The following is a 12,062-nucleotide window of genomic DNA, read 5'->3' on the forward strand; positions in this document are numbered from 1 at the left end:
ATGGACCACAGGGTCCTCCCTTTCTTCCTTTATCTGGGACTTCTCAGAGCTTTTTCTTCCAGAATCCCTTTTTAGAGGACGGATAATAGTTGGTTTCATTCTCTGAGGGTTGAAAATAAACACAGCCTTTTCCCCTAGATGGCCTAGACGAGGTCTCCAAGTCTCCCTGGTGAGAATAGTCCTTTTAAAATGCCCTTCCAGATAGATGATTTTCTCTTTCTGTCCCGGCCACGTTGGCTAGATGATTTCTCTGTAGGATCATTTTCTGCAGTTCTAGATCTCTCAATTGTTCTTGATACATTTCGTCTAATCCTGATGTATTTTCATTTCCACTCCCATCCTCTCCTGACCTGTCCAATGGGGTTACTCTTTCCCACTTCTCGCTGTTACGAACAAGAAGTTATCTGTTTGATAAAGAATGCTCTATTTCCTGGTCTGAAATATTATGTTAGACACCTGAAAGTTTCTTGTTCTCTAGAGGAGTTTGTCAGCAACAGGCTTACCTGAGGAGCATTTCATGCACAGAGCGAGTAGAGGTAAGGATGTCTACCCTAGAAGCCACTCTTGTTCCTAGAAATTATAATAGGAGCAAATGTGTATTAGAATCCTTCTTTCCCATGTATGGCTTATGTAGTGAGATGTGAAATACTGGGTAGAGCTGATGCCAAGAGGGAGATGAATGTAAGCAGAAAGCCACAGCTTTTATTTCTTTGATGACAGGAAATGGGCCAAAATATTTAGGAGAGAATGGTCCTGCAGTCAAGTGTCTATGCAGATGTTTTACAGAGAGCCATACAAGATACCCTTTTTTGGAAGAAGGTGTTACTGTCGGCATACTTCTTGACTTGAGCTTGGGTATGTTGCAAAGTCTATTTGGCTTGTCGATGGGCAGTATGAATATCCTAAAGGAGGTCCTCAACTCAAGGGAGAGTGGAGCTCAAAGTAGGTATGGTGGTTAACCATTTGGGATGAAAACTGTAGGTAAAAAGGGCTAAGACGAAGAGTTGTATGTTGAGTGCTGTTGTATGAAAATTGAGCGATGTGCAAGAAGGGACCCAATTATCTTGAACTTCATTGATGAAACAATTAAGGTATTTCTCTATCATATGATTTAATTGCTCTGTCTGACCATTGGTCTGTGGTTGATATCTCGAGGACGGAGCCCATTCTATTCCTAGTTGATGACTTATGGCGGAAGATGTCACTGAGAAAGAACTTACTCATCTCGACTGCAGTGGGAAGTTTGCTCAGCACAGTAAAGTGAGCCAGTTTTGTGAAGGAATAGACGGTAACCATTATTACTGTGCAGTCCTGAGATTTTGGCAGACCAACAAAATTGGTTGAAATGCATTGAAAGGTTTTGATGGAGGATTTCCTTGAGTGAGTTTTCCCACAAGATGATGATGGGGTACTTTATTCTGGGCACATGTGTTACACATAATCACATATTCTTGTGCACTATGTTTCATCTGTTGCCACCAAAAATATGGTTGTAATGGGTTCAACGTAGACTGCTGTCCTCAATGTCCAGCCACCACAGAGTAGTGGGCAAAATTCAACACCTTTTCCTATAATGTATTGGACGGCACATATATTTTTCCTCGATGATAAAACAGGCCTTCCTTGTGTGTCAGGTGTATTTGCCATTCTTCTGAGGGAGGATTTCCCAATGATTCTTCCTGAAGATGCTGAAGAAATGTATCTACCACAAATAGGAAGGTGGCCAGGAATAAAATCCATCCCCTTAAGGGAAGGTTATCTGTTGTATTTCGTTGCTAGATAAGTTATGTGGCAAGAGATTGCAAGATCCAGGTATTTAAGTGATGGTAAATCAGTAGTAAGAGAAGAAATTAGCCCATCTGGCGTCTTTGCTGTTTTGGCACTCAAAGTTCTGTAATAACGGTAGATTGGGGTGGTCTGTTCTAATTTCTACTGCACATTTGGCTCCCAGCAGAATGTGCCTCCACTCCTGTCAAGCCAACTTAATGGCCAACACTTCCTTCTTTAATACTGAATAGTTGTGTTCTGCTGCAGATAGTGTCTTATAGAAATTAGCAATTGGATGTTCCTGTTTTTTTTAGGAGATAAATACTACACCTACTGGAAATTCTGATGCATCCAACTCAAGGATAAATGGACTTTCAAAATATGGTTGCTTGAAGTAGGGTGCAGATGTGGTGAAGCATAGCTTAAAGTGATCAAAGGCTTGATTGGCGTCCTCCTCCAATCTAAACTGAAGGGCCTTTTTCAATAGTCTTGTTGAAGGCAATTCTATGGCAGAGAATCCTCGAATACATTTCTGGTAGAAGTTTGGCATACTAATTGCAGGCTCACATGCCTTCTGGACTGCAATCTAGAAGTATCCTTAAAGGAAACCACTTGGAAAGCAGCCTTAGGGGCTGGTTGATGCTCAGTGAGTAGCTGTTGGTTGATTGGAATACGTTTTTGGCCTGGATCATGTGTTCCTGTGGAGGGTTTTATGTGTTTTTTCAATTGTTTATTGACTGGTTTGTGCTATTCTGGTGGGTTTCCCTTGTGTTTCTTTGGCTTTTCACCTTGTTTTTCTCTGCTGGCCTGCATCTAGAGTGTGCAGTCCCCAGGGTGTAGTCATTTGTTTGTTTCTGCCTTTTCTCACTGTCCCCACCCTCTCCCTTGCAATTGGTTGGAATAGTCAGGTTTGTCTCTGCCTTTGTTCCTAGCAGCCATTTACATTTACCCTCTGGGCTTTTTTCCATTTCTCTGCTGCACCTGTGTGACCTCTCCTCTGCCCCTTGTCATGATTGGCTGTTTCCCTTCAGGAGGTAGGCTCTTAACCACATCCCCCAAGTCAGCCCACTGCCCGTGCAGCCCTTCAGCGATGGGCCCAAGGCAAAGGTCAACTCCCAAAGAAGCAGCTCTAGACCGTGTTTGCCCGTGTTCGCCTGAGAAGCCAGTAGCCAGCTGTCAACCAGCAGCGACTGACAAGATAAGTGTGGTCTGGTTGGGGAATACAGCCAACACAGTATTTCAAAAAGTCCTGCCTCTCTTATTACCTACACAAAATAAGCATACCAAAATCAGCCACCTAGTAAAGAATAACCCTTCACTGCTGTGCAACAAATGCTCACTGGTGTTATTCACTGTTGTGTCCCATAATTGGGCATTCTCCATCTATTCAGATACCTCAAATCTAGGTGTTTGCACTTCTGCTGTGCCTCCACTTCAGGCATTCACATTCTGTCCTGGTGAAGACTAGCATTGCATCAAACCTAGACAGAATTGTCAAGATTAGCATTGTACCAAATCTAGACAGAATTGTGAAGATTAGCATTGGATCGCTTCTAGACAACTGTAATATTAGCGTGCATCATATCTAGACAGAATTGTGAAGATTAGGTCTGAACATAGTGACCAGCAATCACTGTTCCCATTAGGCTGCCTGACCCTATCATATCTCCTGTCTCCAATAACATTTCACCTCACTGTGCCAGATAGCTATACCTCGTATTTAGCCTGATTTTTGTAAGATTGTTCAAGATTGAAAGACCCATTTAGGTGTTTTTCTCCCATTATCCATGTGTCCTAAACCTAGATGCTACGGTATTTGACTGCTGAAAGACCCATTAGGCATGTTCCCCCATTATTCAGGTTCCCCAAACCCAGGTGCTACTGTATTTGACTGTTGAAAGACCCATTAGGCGTTTCTCCCATTGTTCAGGTGTCCCAAACCTAGGTGCTACTGTATTTGACTGCTGAAAGACCCATTAGGCTTTTTTCCCCCATTAGACAGGTGTCCCAAATCCAGGTACCACTGCATTCAACCATTAATTGTTACCTCCTCATCCCAAAATCCAGATTCTAAAGCACCTTACTTCCTAATATAGTACCCTTTGTTAAGCACACCCCCTCCCCCTTTGCTTTCGCAAAGGCACTCCACAACAAACATTCACCCTCACAGTTGTCCTACCTCTCTCCCTATTGTCGTCCTCAACCCCCATGCCCTCCCACCCTCGTTTTTGCTCAAGAGAGACCACAAATAACAAGACCATGTCGTCCACATTGGACAAAGAAAAAGAACGCTGCAGCTGAACTACATCAAAGCATACAAGAGGTATACCATACACCACATCTGTGGACACAGGGCGCAGGCACAGCCACCCATCCATGCACCATAGAATGCAGCTAAGGCTATGCCATTCTGGTCTAGCAGCGCACAAAGCCATCCACACTTAAAGCCCTGACGTACCTCAACACCTCTGCCACTAGCATACAGCGACCACCAAGGAAAATAAAATTTGGTATAGCCTGGTACACATCGAATCTTCAGAAGTAGCACTCTATCCTAAACCACCAACAGCGCCCACCCACATGACTGACCTCTGGGCTGCTTACTGGAGCCTAGCCAGCCACCTAAGTCCTGAGCTGGCAAAAATGCACACACACATCTCTTAATCTAAATAGAACCTCCTACACATTAATTGCGGTCACTGAGGGTGTTCCAACCACAAAGTGCATTGAGGCCATACAAATGGGAAAGAGCACTATATAAATAACAATACCTAAGAATCTTTGCAGCTCTTTAGGGATTTTGGAGGCTTGTTGATACGTTAGGCAGCGATCTTCGTTGGGCCCATTGTAATACTTTTATTTGATAAGATGTAACCCAGATAACAAACTGAGGATACATCATAAGGTCATTTTTCGGGTTTCGCTATTAGACTGTTCTCTTGGAGACGACGGAGCACTTCACATACGTGGGTGGTAATGCTCATTTTTATTCCTGGAGAAAACCAAAATGTCATCTAGGTAGACTATAAATGAGTGTAGGAGAAGATCTGAGAATAAACAGTTCATGAAATGCTGGAATCCCACAAGGGCATTTGCTAACCCAAATGGCATGACTTGGTATTGATAGTGTCCAAAGGGGGTACAAAAAGCCATTTTCTGCTAATGAGCTGATCGTACTCTCACCAAATGGTATGCGCCCATAGATCTAATTTTGTGAAAACACGGGCAAATCTTACTGCCTTGAGAATCTCTGGGATGAGTGGAAGTGGATATTTGTCTTTAACAGTAATCTGGTTCAATCCACAGTAGACAATACAAGGTTGTCATTCTGTTGTTTCCTTTGTTGGTAAGAAAAACAAGGATGCTCCTCCAGGTGGTTTGAATTCAGTTATGAGGCCATTCCTAAGGTTTTAGAGCAAGTATGCATGTAACACCTCCTACTCTCCTGGGGATAAAGAAACACATTTGGCTGAATGGGACAGTAGCATTGGGTATGAGGTATATGCAACAGTCATCTGGTCTGTGTGTGGGTGAGGTCTTTTCCGTCTCATTCCGGAACACTTCCTGGAACTGCATATACTTGACTGGGATCAGACGGCAAGCATTATGCTGGGTTGTTGCTGTTCAGTTGCTTCTTCAGATTTGACCATGGTCACTCCAGAATTTTCAAGGCACGTTTTGACATACTTCTGATCCTAAGAATAATATTCTGGCCTTCCAGTTAATGTACGGGTTGTGGGATTCCAACCATGGAATTTCCAATATCACTGGTGAATGTGCTGCAGTGATAAGATTAAATTAAATCTGTTAAGTGTGTTGATGAATTCTCATTGATCCTTCAAGGGTGGATTCAGTAATGGCTTCAGTAATGGGTCCACTGCTTAATGGCCATGCATCCAACCCTTCTACGGATACGGGTAGGTTCTCATGTATAAGGGGAATCCCCATCTTCTGAGCCCAGGTCTTGTCCATAAATAGCCCTGTCACTCCAGAACTCCAGTGCTAGTGGACAACAGAGTGTAATCTTAATGGTCAGTAATGGAACAGGATTCCTCCGAGTGTGGTGAAATGCCAAAAATGATGGGACTAGACAAAGACTTCTGGACTAGCGTCACTCCTAAGTATTGGGAGCTGGCATTTACCGTTCTAGCAGGGGGGCCAACGGACATGCACATACATGGTGGTCTCAAGATCTGCAGTACATACATAGTCCCTTCAAACGTCAACTTTTTCTTTCTTCTTCAGTCAGTGGTCCAGAGCGACTCCTATCTACACAAGGGTCTCAAGCACCATGGGAAAGGAGTTTGTGTTTTTGGATCACTATGGTATCGCTCTATGGCCACCCCACGTGACTGTGAGTTCACCACTAGCACCTCTTGGGTGTTATAGCTTGTCTTAGGACAGATAAAGGTGGGTTGAGAGCTTGGAGGAACGGCAAACCCCTGCACGATTGTTTAATCTGGTCGAGAGATTAGTTGAATCCTGCAGCCCGGTACATGGTTTGCTTGCGAAAAAACTCTGAAATTCCCAAAGGTAGAGTATGCATGAGTGGGTAGGCAAACTCATTTGGTAATGGTCCTGGATTATGTTTATATCCTGGATAGGGCTTCTTAGGTAAGAAGGTGAGTACAACGTGCTGTGGTTCAAAATTTGTTTTTTAAAAATTATTTGTAGTTTTATATTGTGTCACCGTTATAGACAACTCGTGGAGGTCCTTGTGTAAGGAGGTGGAAGGCCACTGGATGGTTAGGAACTCTGGACCTGCATAGGAGAGGCTGGATAACCACTGGGGATCCGTGGCTGAGTTAGTAGTCTCCTTAGTGGCGGCAATCACCAAATGTCTATTCTGCCTTGACAAAGACTTCGGTCGAAACACGTGTTGGCTCTTCTCACATGCAACTAGCACTGTACGTGCTAGGATAATGGACACACAATATAAAATTATTACAAATAATAAAAAAACAAAATTGTGAACCACAGCAAGTTGTACTGATCTTCTTACCTAAAAGCCCTATCCAGGGTTTAAACATACTCCAGCACCATTACCAACAAGGTTTGCCTACCCACTCTTGTCCTATGGCAGCATTTTCGGCCTTAAGATTCTGGACCTCTAAGGTCAAGCCTTGCACAGCTGCAATCAATTCTTGTACTTGCTCTCTTCTTTCTTGCTCCAAATAGCATCTCATCCTGTCAGCAAGTAGATGTAAGGCCTGTCTTCCCTGGGAGCCACTCTGCTTCCTGGAAATTATAATAGGAGCAGAAGTGGCTTCCTAGAAGCATTTGTCCAGAGGAATGGAGGAAACATCCCTAGCAACAGGGATGAAAAAACCTCCAAACGAACTGCAGAATGAGATTGGAGCACCAGCGTAGGACATTAAAGTCACAATTGAATGCAGGAAACAATGTATTCCCAATCAAGACAGGGACGCATGATCCAGCTTTAACAACTATGAGGAAACAGGCTTCATAGGTAGGAGGATCGAGGCATCCACCCGGATGACTTGGTGTGCAGCATTTTTATGCACAGTGAAGGATCCAAGCCGGTCTTGCAGACGTTATCAAAACATGCCAACTTTCTGAAATCCGTATAACAGCAACGCGAGTCAGCCATCTTGGTCTGGGCTTACCAAGCGTCCAGCATTGCCATAATGATAAGGGGAGAACGTGTCTCCATTGTCCCTTGGTGTAGCTGGAAACGGTGACAGGGTCAGGCGTACTATATCCCTCAGAATGCCTATTAGAAGTTTTAGTAAGTGTGGTATGTCAGACAGAGGAGGCGGACACAGAGGTATAGTTCAACTCTGCTTTATGAAGACAAGCCTTTTCTAGTCCCTACTTCTAAGATGAGTTCCCTATGTTATAAAATAACAAAAAGCTGCTAGTCAGGAGATCTCCTAAACTAAAGTCAGTCCTCCGTCCCAAAAATGGCTGGTTTATGACCTTCACCCCAGACGTCTGAGAGACTCTTGTGTCTCCAAACCAGCAAATGTTTTCAAAAGAAGAATTTCTCTCAAAGTTCCTGTTCTGTTCAAAACAATGTCCTCATCCAACCATGGGATTTTATCCCTTCTCCAGGTATGTGCATATCTACGCCAAGAATCTTGGTTCTCCCAAGTTCATGAATGTTCATTCCTGGGCCTTCCTAAGCTCTTTTTGTGTTTGGTTTGTTCACCCCATCCTGAGTTAAGCTCTTGGTTGGCTCCTCACAGACTGTGGGCTTCTCTGACTCCATCCCTTTTTAAGTTTCTTTCACCCCATCCTGGGATATGCTTTTGATTGGTCTCTCATAGGGTATGGGCTTCTCTGGCCCTTTTGATTGTTCAGTTTCATTCACCCCATCATGACCCCTAGTGGGCTGTGGGCTTCTCTGGCCCCTTTGGTGGCAGCACTCCAAGCAGTCTCCTCCTGCTCGGAGTGTTGCCATCGTTGCACCAGGGCACCGATACCTCTCAGCGGCAGTGATGGCGCATCCTGCCTCAGCAGCCCTTTTCTAGCTTGAGGTTTTGCCTTCATTGAAACTACAGCGTTCTCTGCACTGTGTCCGGGTTCCACTCACCACAGTGTCAGCTTCGCATTCAGCTGCTTCTCTACGCTCTTCTGCGAGCCTGCGTTCCTCACTGGAATGTGGATGCTTTTCCATGCATTGTATGTTGGGTGGTCTTTAAGTTCCTCTGTGTAATGGAAGAAAAAACCTGATTGGTGCTGGTTTTCACAAGAAGATGACAAAAATACAGGTCGTAAACCAAACCTTCCACATTAAAAGGGCCCTGGATGTAATTGCCCAGTTAACTTCCCATGTAACCAATAAACATGTGAGACTTATGGAAAAGTGAAGGTGGGTTATCCTTCTTTGAGCATTCCTTTTCCAGAGACAGGTGTCACCTGCACTGGGATCCCACTTGCCATGTCCCCTAGGTAGGGTGTTACGTAGCAGGCTCATCTCCCTAGTCCCAAAGGGGTGGTACCCGCTCTGGGAGAAGGGAAGAATTCTTTGGATTCGTCACAGAAGGTGGAATGAGGTATTTGGAAGAAGGGAATAAACCCCCTGTCCAAAGCACGTGTCTCTTGTGGTTGTCTGATGTGGGGTGGTAAGGCCATTTTATAGTCACTTACCTCCTAACATAATTGTTCATTTTTTCCATTCCAATGATCATTTTCTGATTATAATGTACTAATTGTTCTCTCAAATCATATACTGGCCTGATTAGCTTGAAGCCTTTTTCTATGGGAAGTTAACAAGTCATATTTAGCCTGCAATTAGTGTTGTAAATATTAATTCTGAAGCTGGATCTCCCCCATTAATTAAAAAAAATGTGGTCACTTCACTCTTTTGAAAACATGGATTCGGTCAAATCACATACATCCTTGTATTACGTTAGACCTTTCATGAGTTTTCTCTTTTTATTGGACTGCCTGCTTCAGGTCAGTCTCTATTTTTTCCCAATTGGTTCTGCAGGCCCACATTTGCATTTTTCACTTTGGCTAGTTATTGTGTAGAGTCTTGGCCTGAACCCTCATTTTCATGTGTTTGATTTACTTTTTGAATCAGTTGCTTTTCGTCATGATAGAGCATTCCGCTCTTGTGCGAGTTGATCTCTTGTTTTGTGACACTAAAATGATGGTTAATTGGATCAAATTCTGTTTGGGACGCAATCTTTTGAGAATTGATAAGTTGCCTTCTTGTTTTAATTACAAAATATGCTGTTTCATTGTCATAATGTTGTCTAACAGGCAATTATTATGTGTAGATTGGTTATTATTTTTTCACCGAAGTTTATTTTTGACCTCCATACACTGATTATAAGTGCCATGGAGACTCAAAACCTGAGTCTCTTGGTTCTGCAGCTCTTCACAAGATATCTCAATTTCAGCTTGCGTTTGTTCCATGGCGTTTTGCTGTTACAAAGCTAGGGCCCATTAGCATGAAACATGAGGGATTTTTACTAAGGTGCTTTACCAAATAAAGGTGCACAAAGAGCTTTTTTCTAGTATCATCCACATATTATTGCTTCAAATCATTGCTTGAATTTATGATTCTATTATTCAGGACTGGAATTTGAGATCGTTTTAGTAATTTCCCAGATGGAAAGCAAAATACTCTATTAAGACTTTTCTTCAAGTTTGTAAGTACTTTGCAGTAAGGACTGGATTTTCAAATTTACCATAAAAATTAACAAAGCATGTAGCCGGAAAATTGGCTTTAAAAAAAAAAAACTTGAATAAATAGATTATCTTTATACATTATTGGCCCAAGAGTTCTTCATAAATGCTTTTTTTGTGATTTACGAACTGGGCAGATGCAGTATACTTTTGAAGTACATACAGCAATAATACTCATCAACACAGACCTGCTGGAAGGTAAGCAACATAGGGCAATGCATGTGTGCAAAACTGCTGCCAGATAATATCAGTGAGCACTGAGAGAAAGCATCTGCAGCAGAACTTGTCAACCTGGACTGTATCAACCATGCTGTGGAGTGGCTCTCCAACTTGAAAACTAGAAATACACAAGGACTTATCTTGAACTAACCGGAGGCATGGTTCCCTGACACAAATGGGGACAATTTCCAACGTGGATCACCATTGCTGAGGCACAGCAAACCCGTTAGTCAAAAGGTGCAGGGCTAAGCCCCTTTTTATGAATATTGGCACCAGTAGCCCCTCCTGGGTGGGGACTTGATCGAGGGAAGCGAACCATGGGAGAAGGAGAGGGAGAATAAAGATGGAGGCAGCAACCAGGAAGTTGTGGGTTGTTCAAGTGAGGTCAGAGGAGGAGGAGGTGACAAAGACCTCAGAAGAAGGAAAGACAGTTGACTGGAATGTGCAGGCGATTTACAGAGCAGGTGAGAGCAAGTGATACTGTGTTTTGAGTGTACGTGTAAGGTAAATGAGTGAGAGTACTATAGATAAAAATCGAAGTATTGGAAGGTGGATGAAAGAGTGAAAGGAGAGTGTCTGAGTAGAAGTTGGGTTTGTTCAGTAGTAGTGGGGAAGGTGAGAGTTGTAGTGGAAAGGAAAGAGTAGTGGGGTGGAGGTATAGTGGGGTGGAGGGGAAGAGTAGGGGAGTGGAGACTGGAGAGCATATTGGAGGGGTCAGGGGAGGGGAGGAGTGGAGAGGGGAGAGTAGTATTAGAATTGAGAGGCAGAGCAGTAGGAGAGAGAGAGTAGGAAGGAGTTACTTCAGACTTACTTCGGTCATAGAGAGAGAGAGAGATCATGGGCAAAGAGAAAGAAGATGTAGTAGGAGGGAGGAACATGAGGGGTAGGTAGATTGGTGCTTAGGTGTCTAGTAGGCACAGCTCCCTCAGCCCCTTAGAACTAATCCTCGGATAGTGTACGTCATACCTAGGACGTGCCTGAAGAAGGTTGGATAGAGAAGGTGGATGCCTTTATGCCCTCACAAAGAACAAGACAGAAACGATATAGTAGGGGTAAACAACCAGTAGATAGTAACCTTGGAATTAGGGAGGCCTAGGTTGGGAAGTCTTGCTTTTTCTAGATAAGAGTGGGGACGACCTTTAGAGCCCATTTCAAGAATCTTAATAAAAACCCTTGAACCGTCTCTGGGACTTGCTGTATTACTAAGGTCATATGTTACAAGTATAAAAGGAAAAAGAATGCATGTGAGAGTGTGGGTTGTACGGATGAGGTGGGAAGGAGGGGAGGCAGACCGAGAGACCAGGCGGCGGAAAGACGGTGGAGAGAGCTGAGGAATTGATGGTGTAGTTTGTGCAGAGGATAGTTAAGGTATTGGATGTGAGAGAGTGGTACTATTTAAAGCCTGAAGCTGTGAATGTGATGGAATGCGAGAGGGTGATTGCGGTGAGATGGGTGAAACGGAGTAGGTGTTGGGTGGACAGACGAGAGGGGTGAGGAGAGAGGAAAGGGTTGTGAACAGAGAAGACGAAAGGGGTGAAAGGAGAGAAGAGGCGAGGGGATGAGCAGTGAGAAGAGGATAGGGCTGAGAGGAGAGGTGAGTGGTGAGAAGAGATGGGTGAGAATAAAGGTTAGGAGATAGGTTACAAAAGAAGTGGGGAGAGGGGTATAAGGAGAGAAGGGACCGGCAATGGAAAGGGTGAGTGGCGAGAGTGTGAACATCAGAGGGACAGGTGGGGAGAGAGAGAGAGGGTGGCAGAAGGGACGAGTGTGAGTAGAATAGAGGTAATGACAAGATGAGGGAAAGGAGAGAAAGAGAGTGACCGTGGACTGAACTGACAAGGGTGTCTGACATTGGCAAAATAAAAGAAAGGCATCATTTAACATGAGGAATCCAGGGCAGTGGTAGGTTAAGGAAC

The 12,062-nt window shown here is 43.9% G+C and overlaps 1 protein-coding gene across 3 annotated transcripts in view; it reads left to right on the forward strand.

The window, feature by feature from the left end:
- C5QH8orf34 (chromosome 5q C8orf34 homolog) overlaps positions 1-12,062 on the forward strand; it is a 1,794,780-nt gene that overhangs the window by 1,248,575 nt on the left and 534,143 nt on the right. The window lies entirely within an intron of this gene.

Source organism: Ambystoma mexicanum, chromosome 5q (assembly GCF_040938575.1).
Source record: "Ambystoma mexicanum isolate Mex_15411 chromosome 5q, UKY_AmexF1_1, whole genome shotgun sequence".
NCBI classification, from domain to species: Eukaryota; Metazoa; Chordata; class Amphibia; order Caudata; family Ambystomatidae; genus Ambystoma; species Ambystoma mexicanum.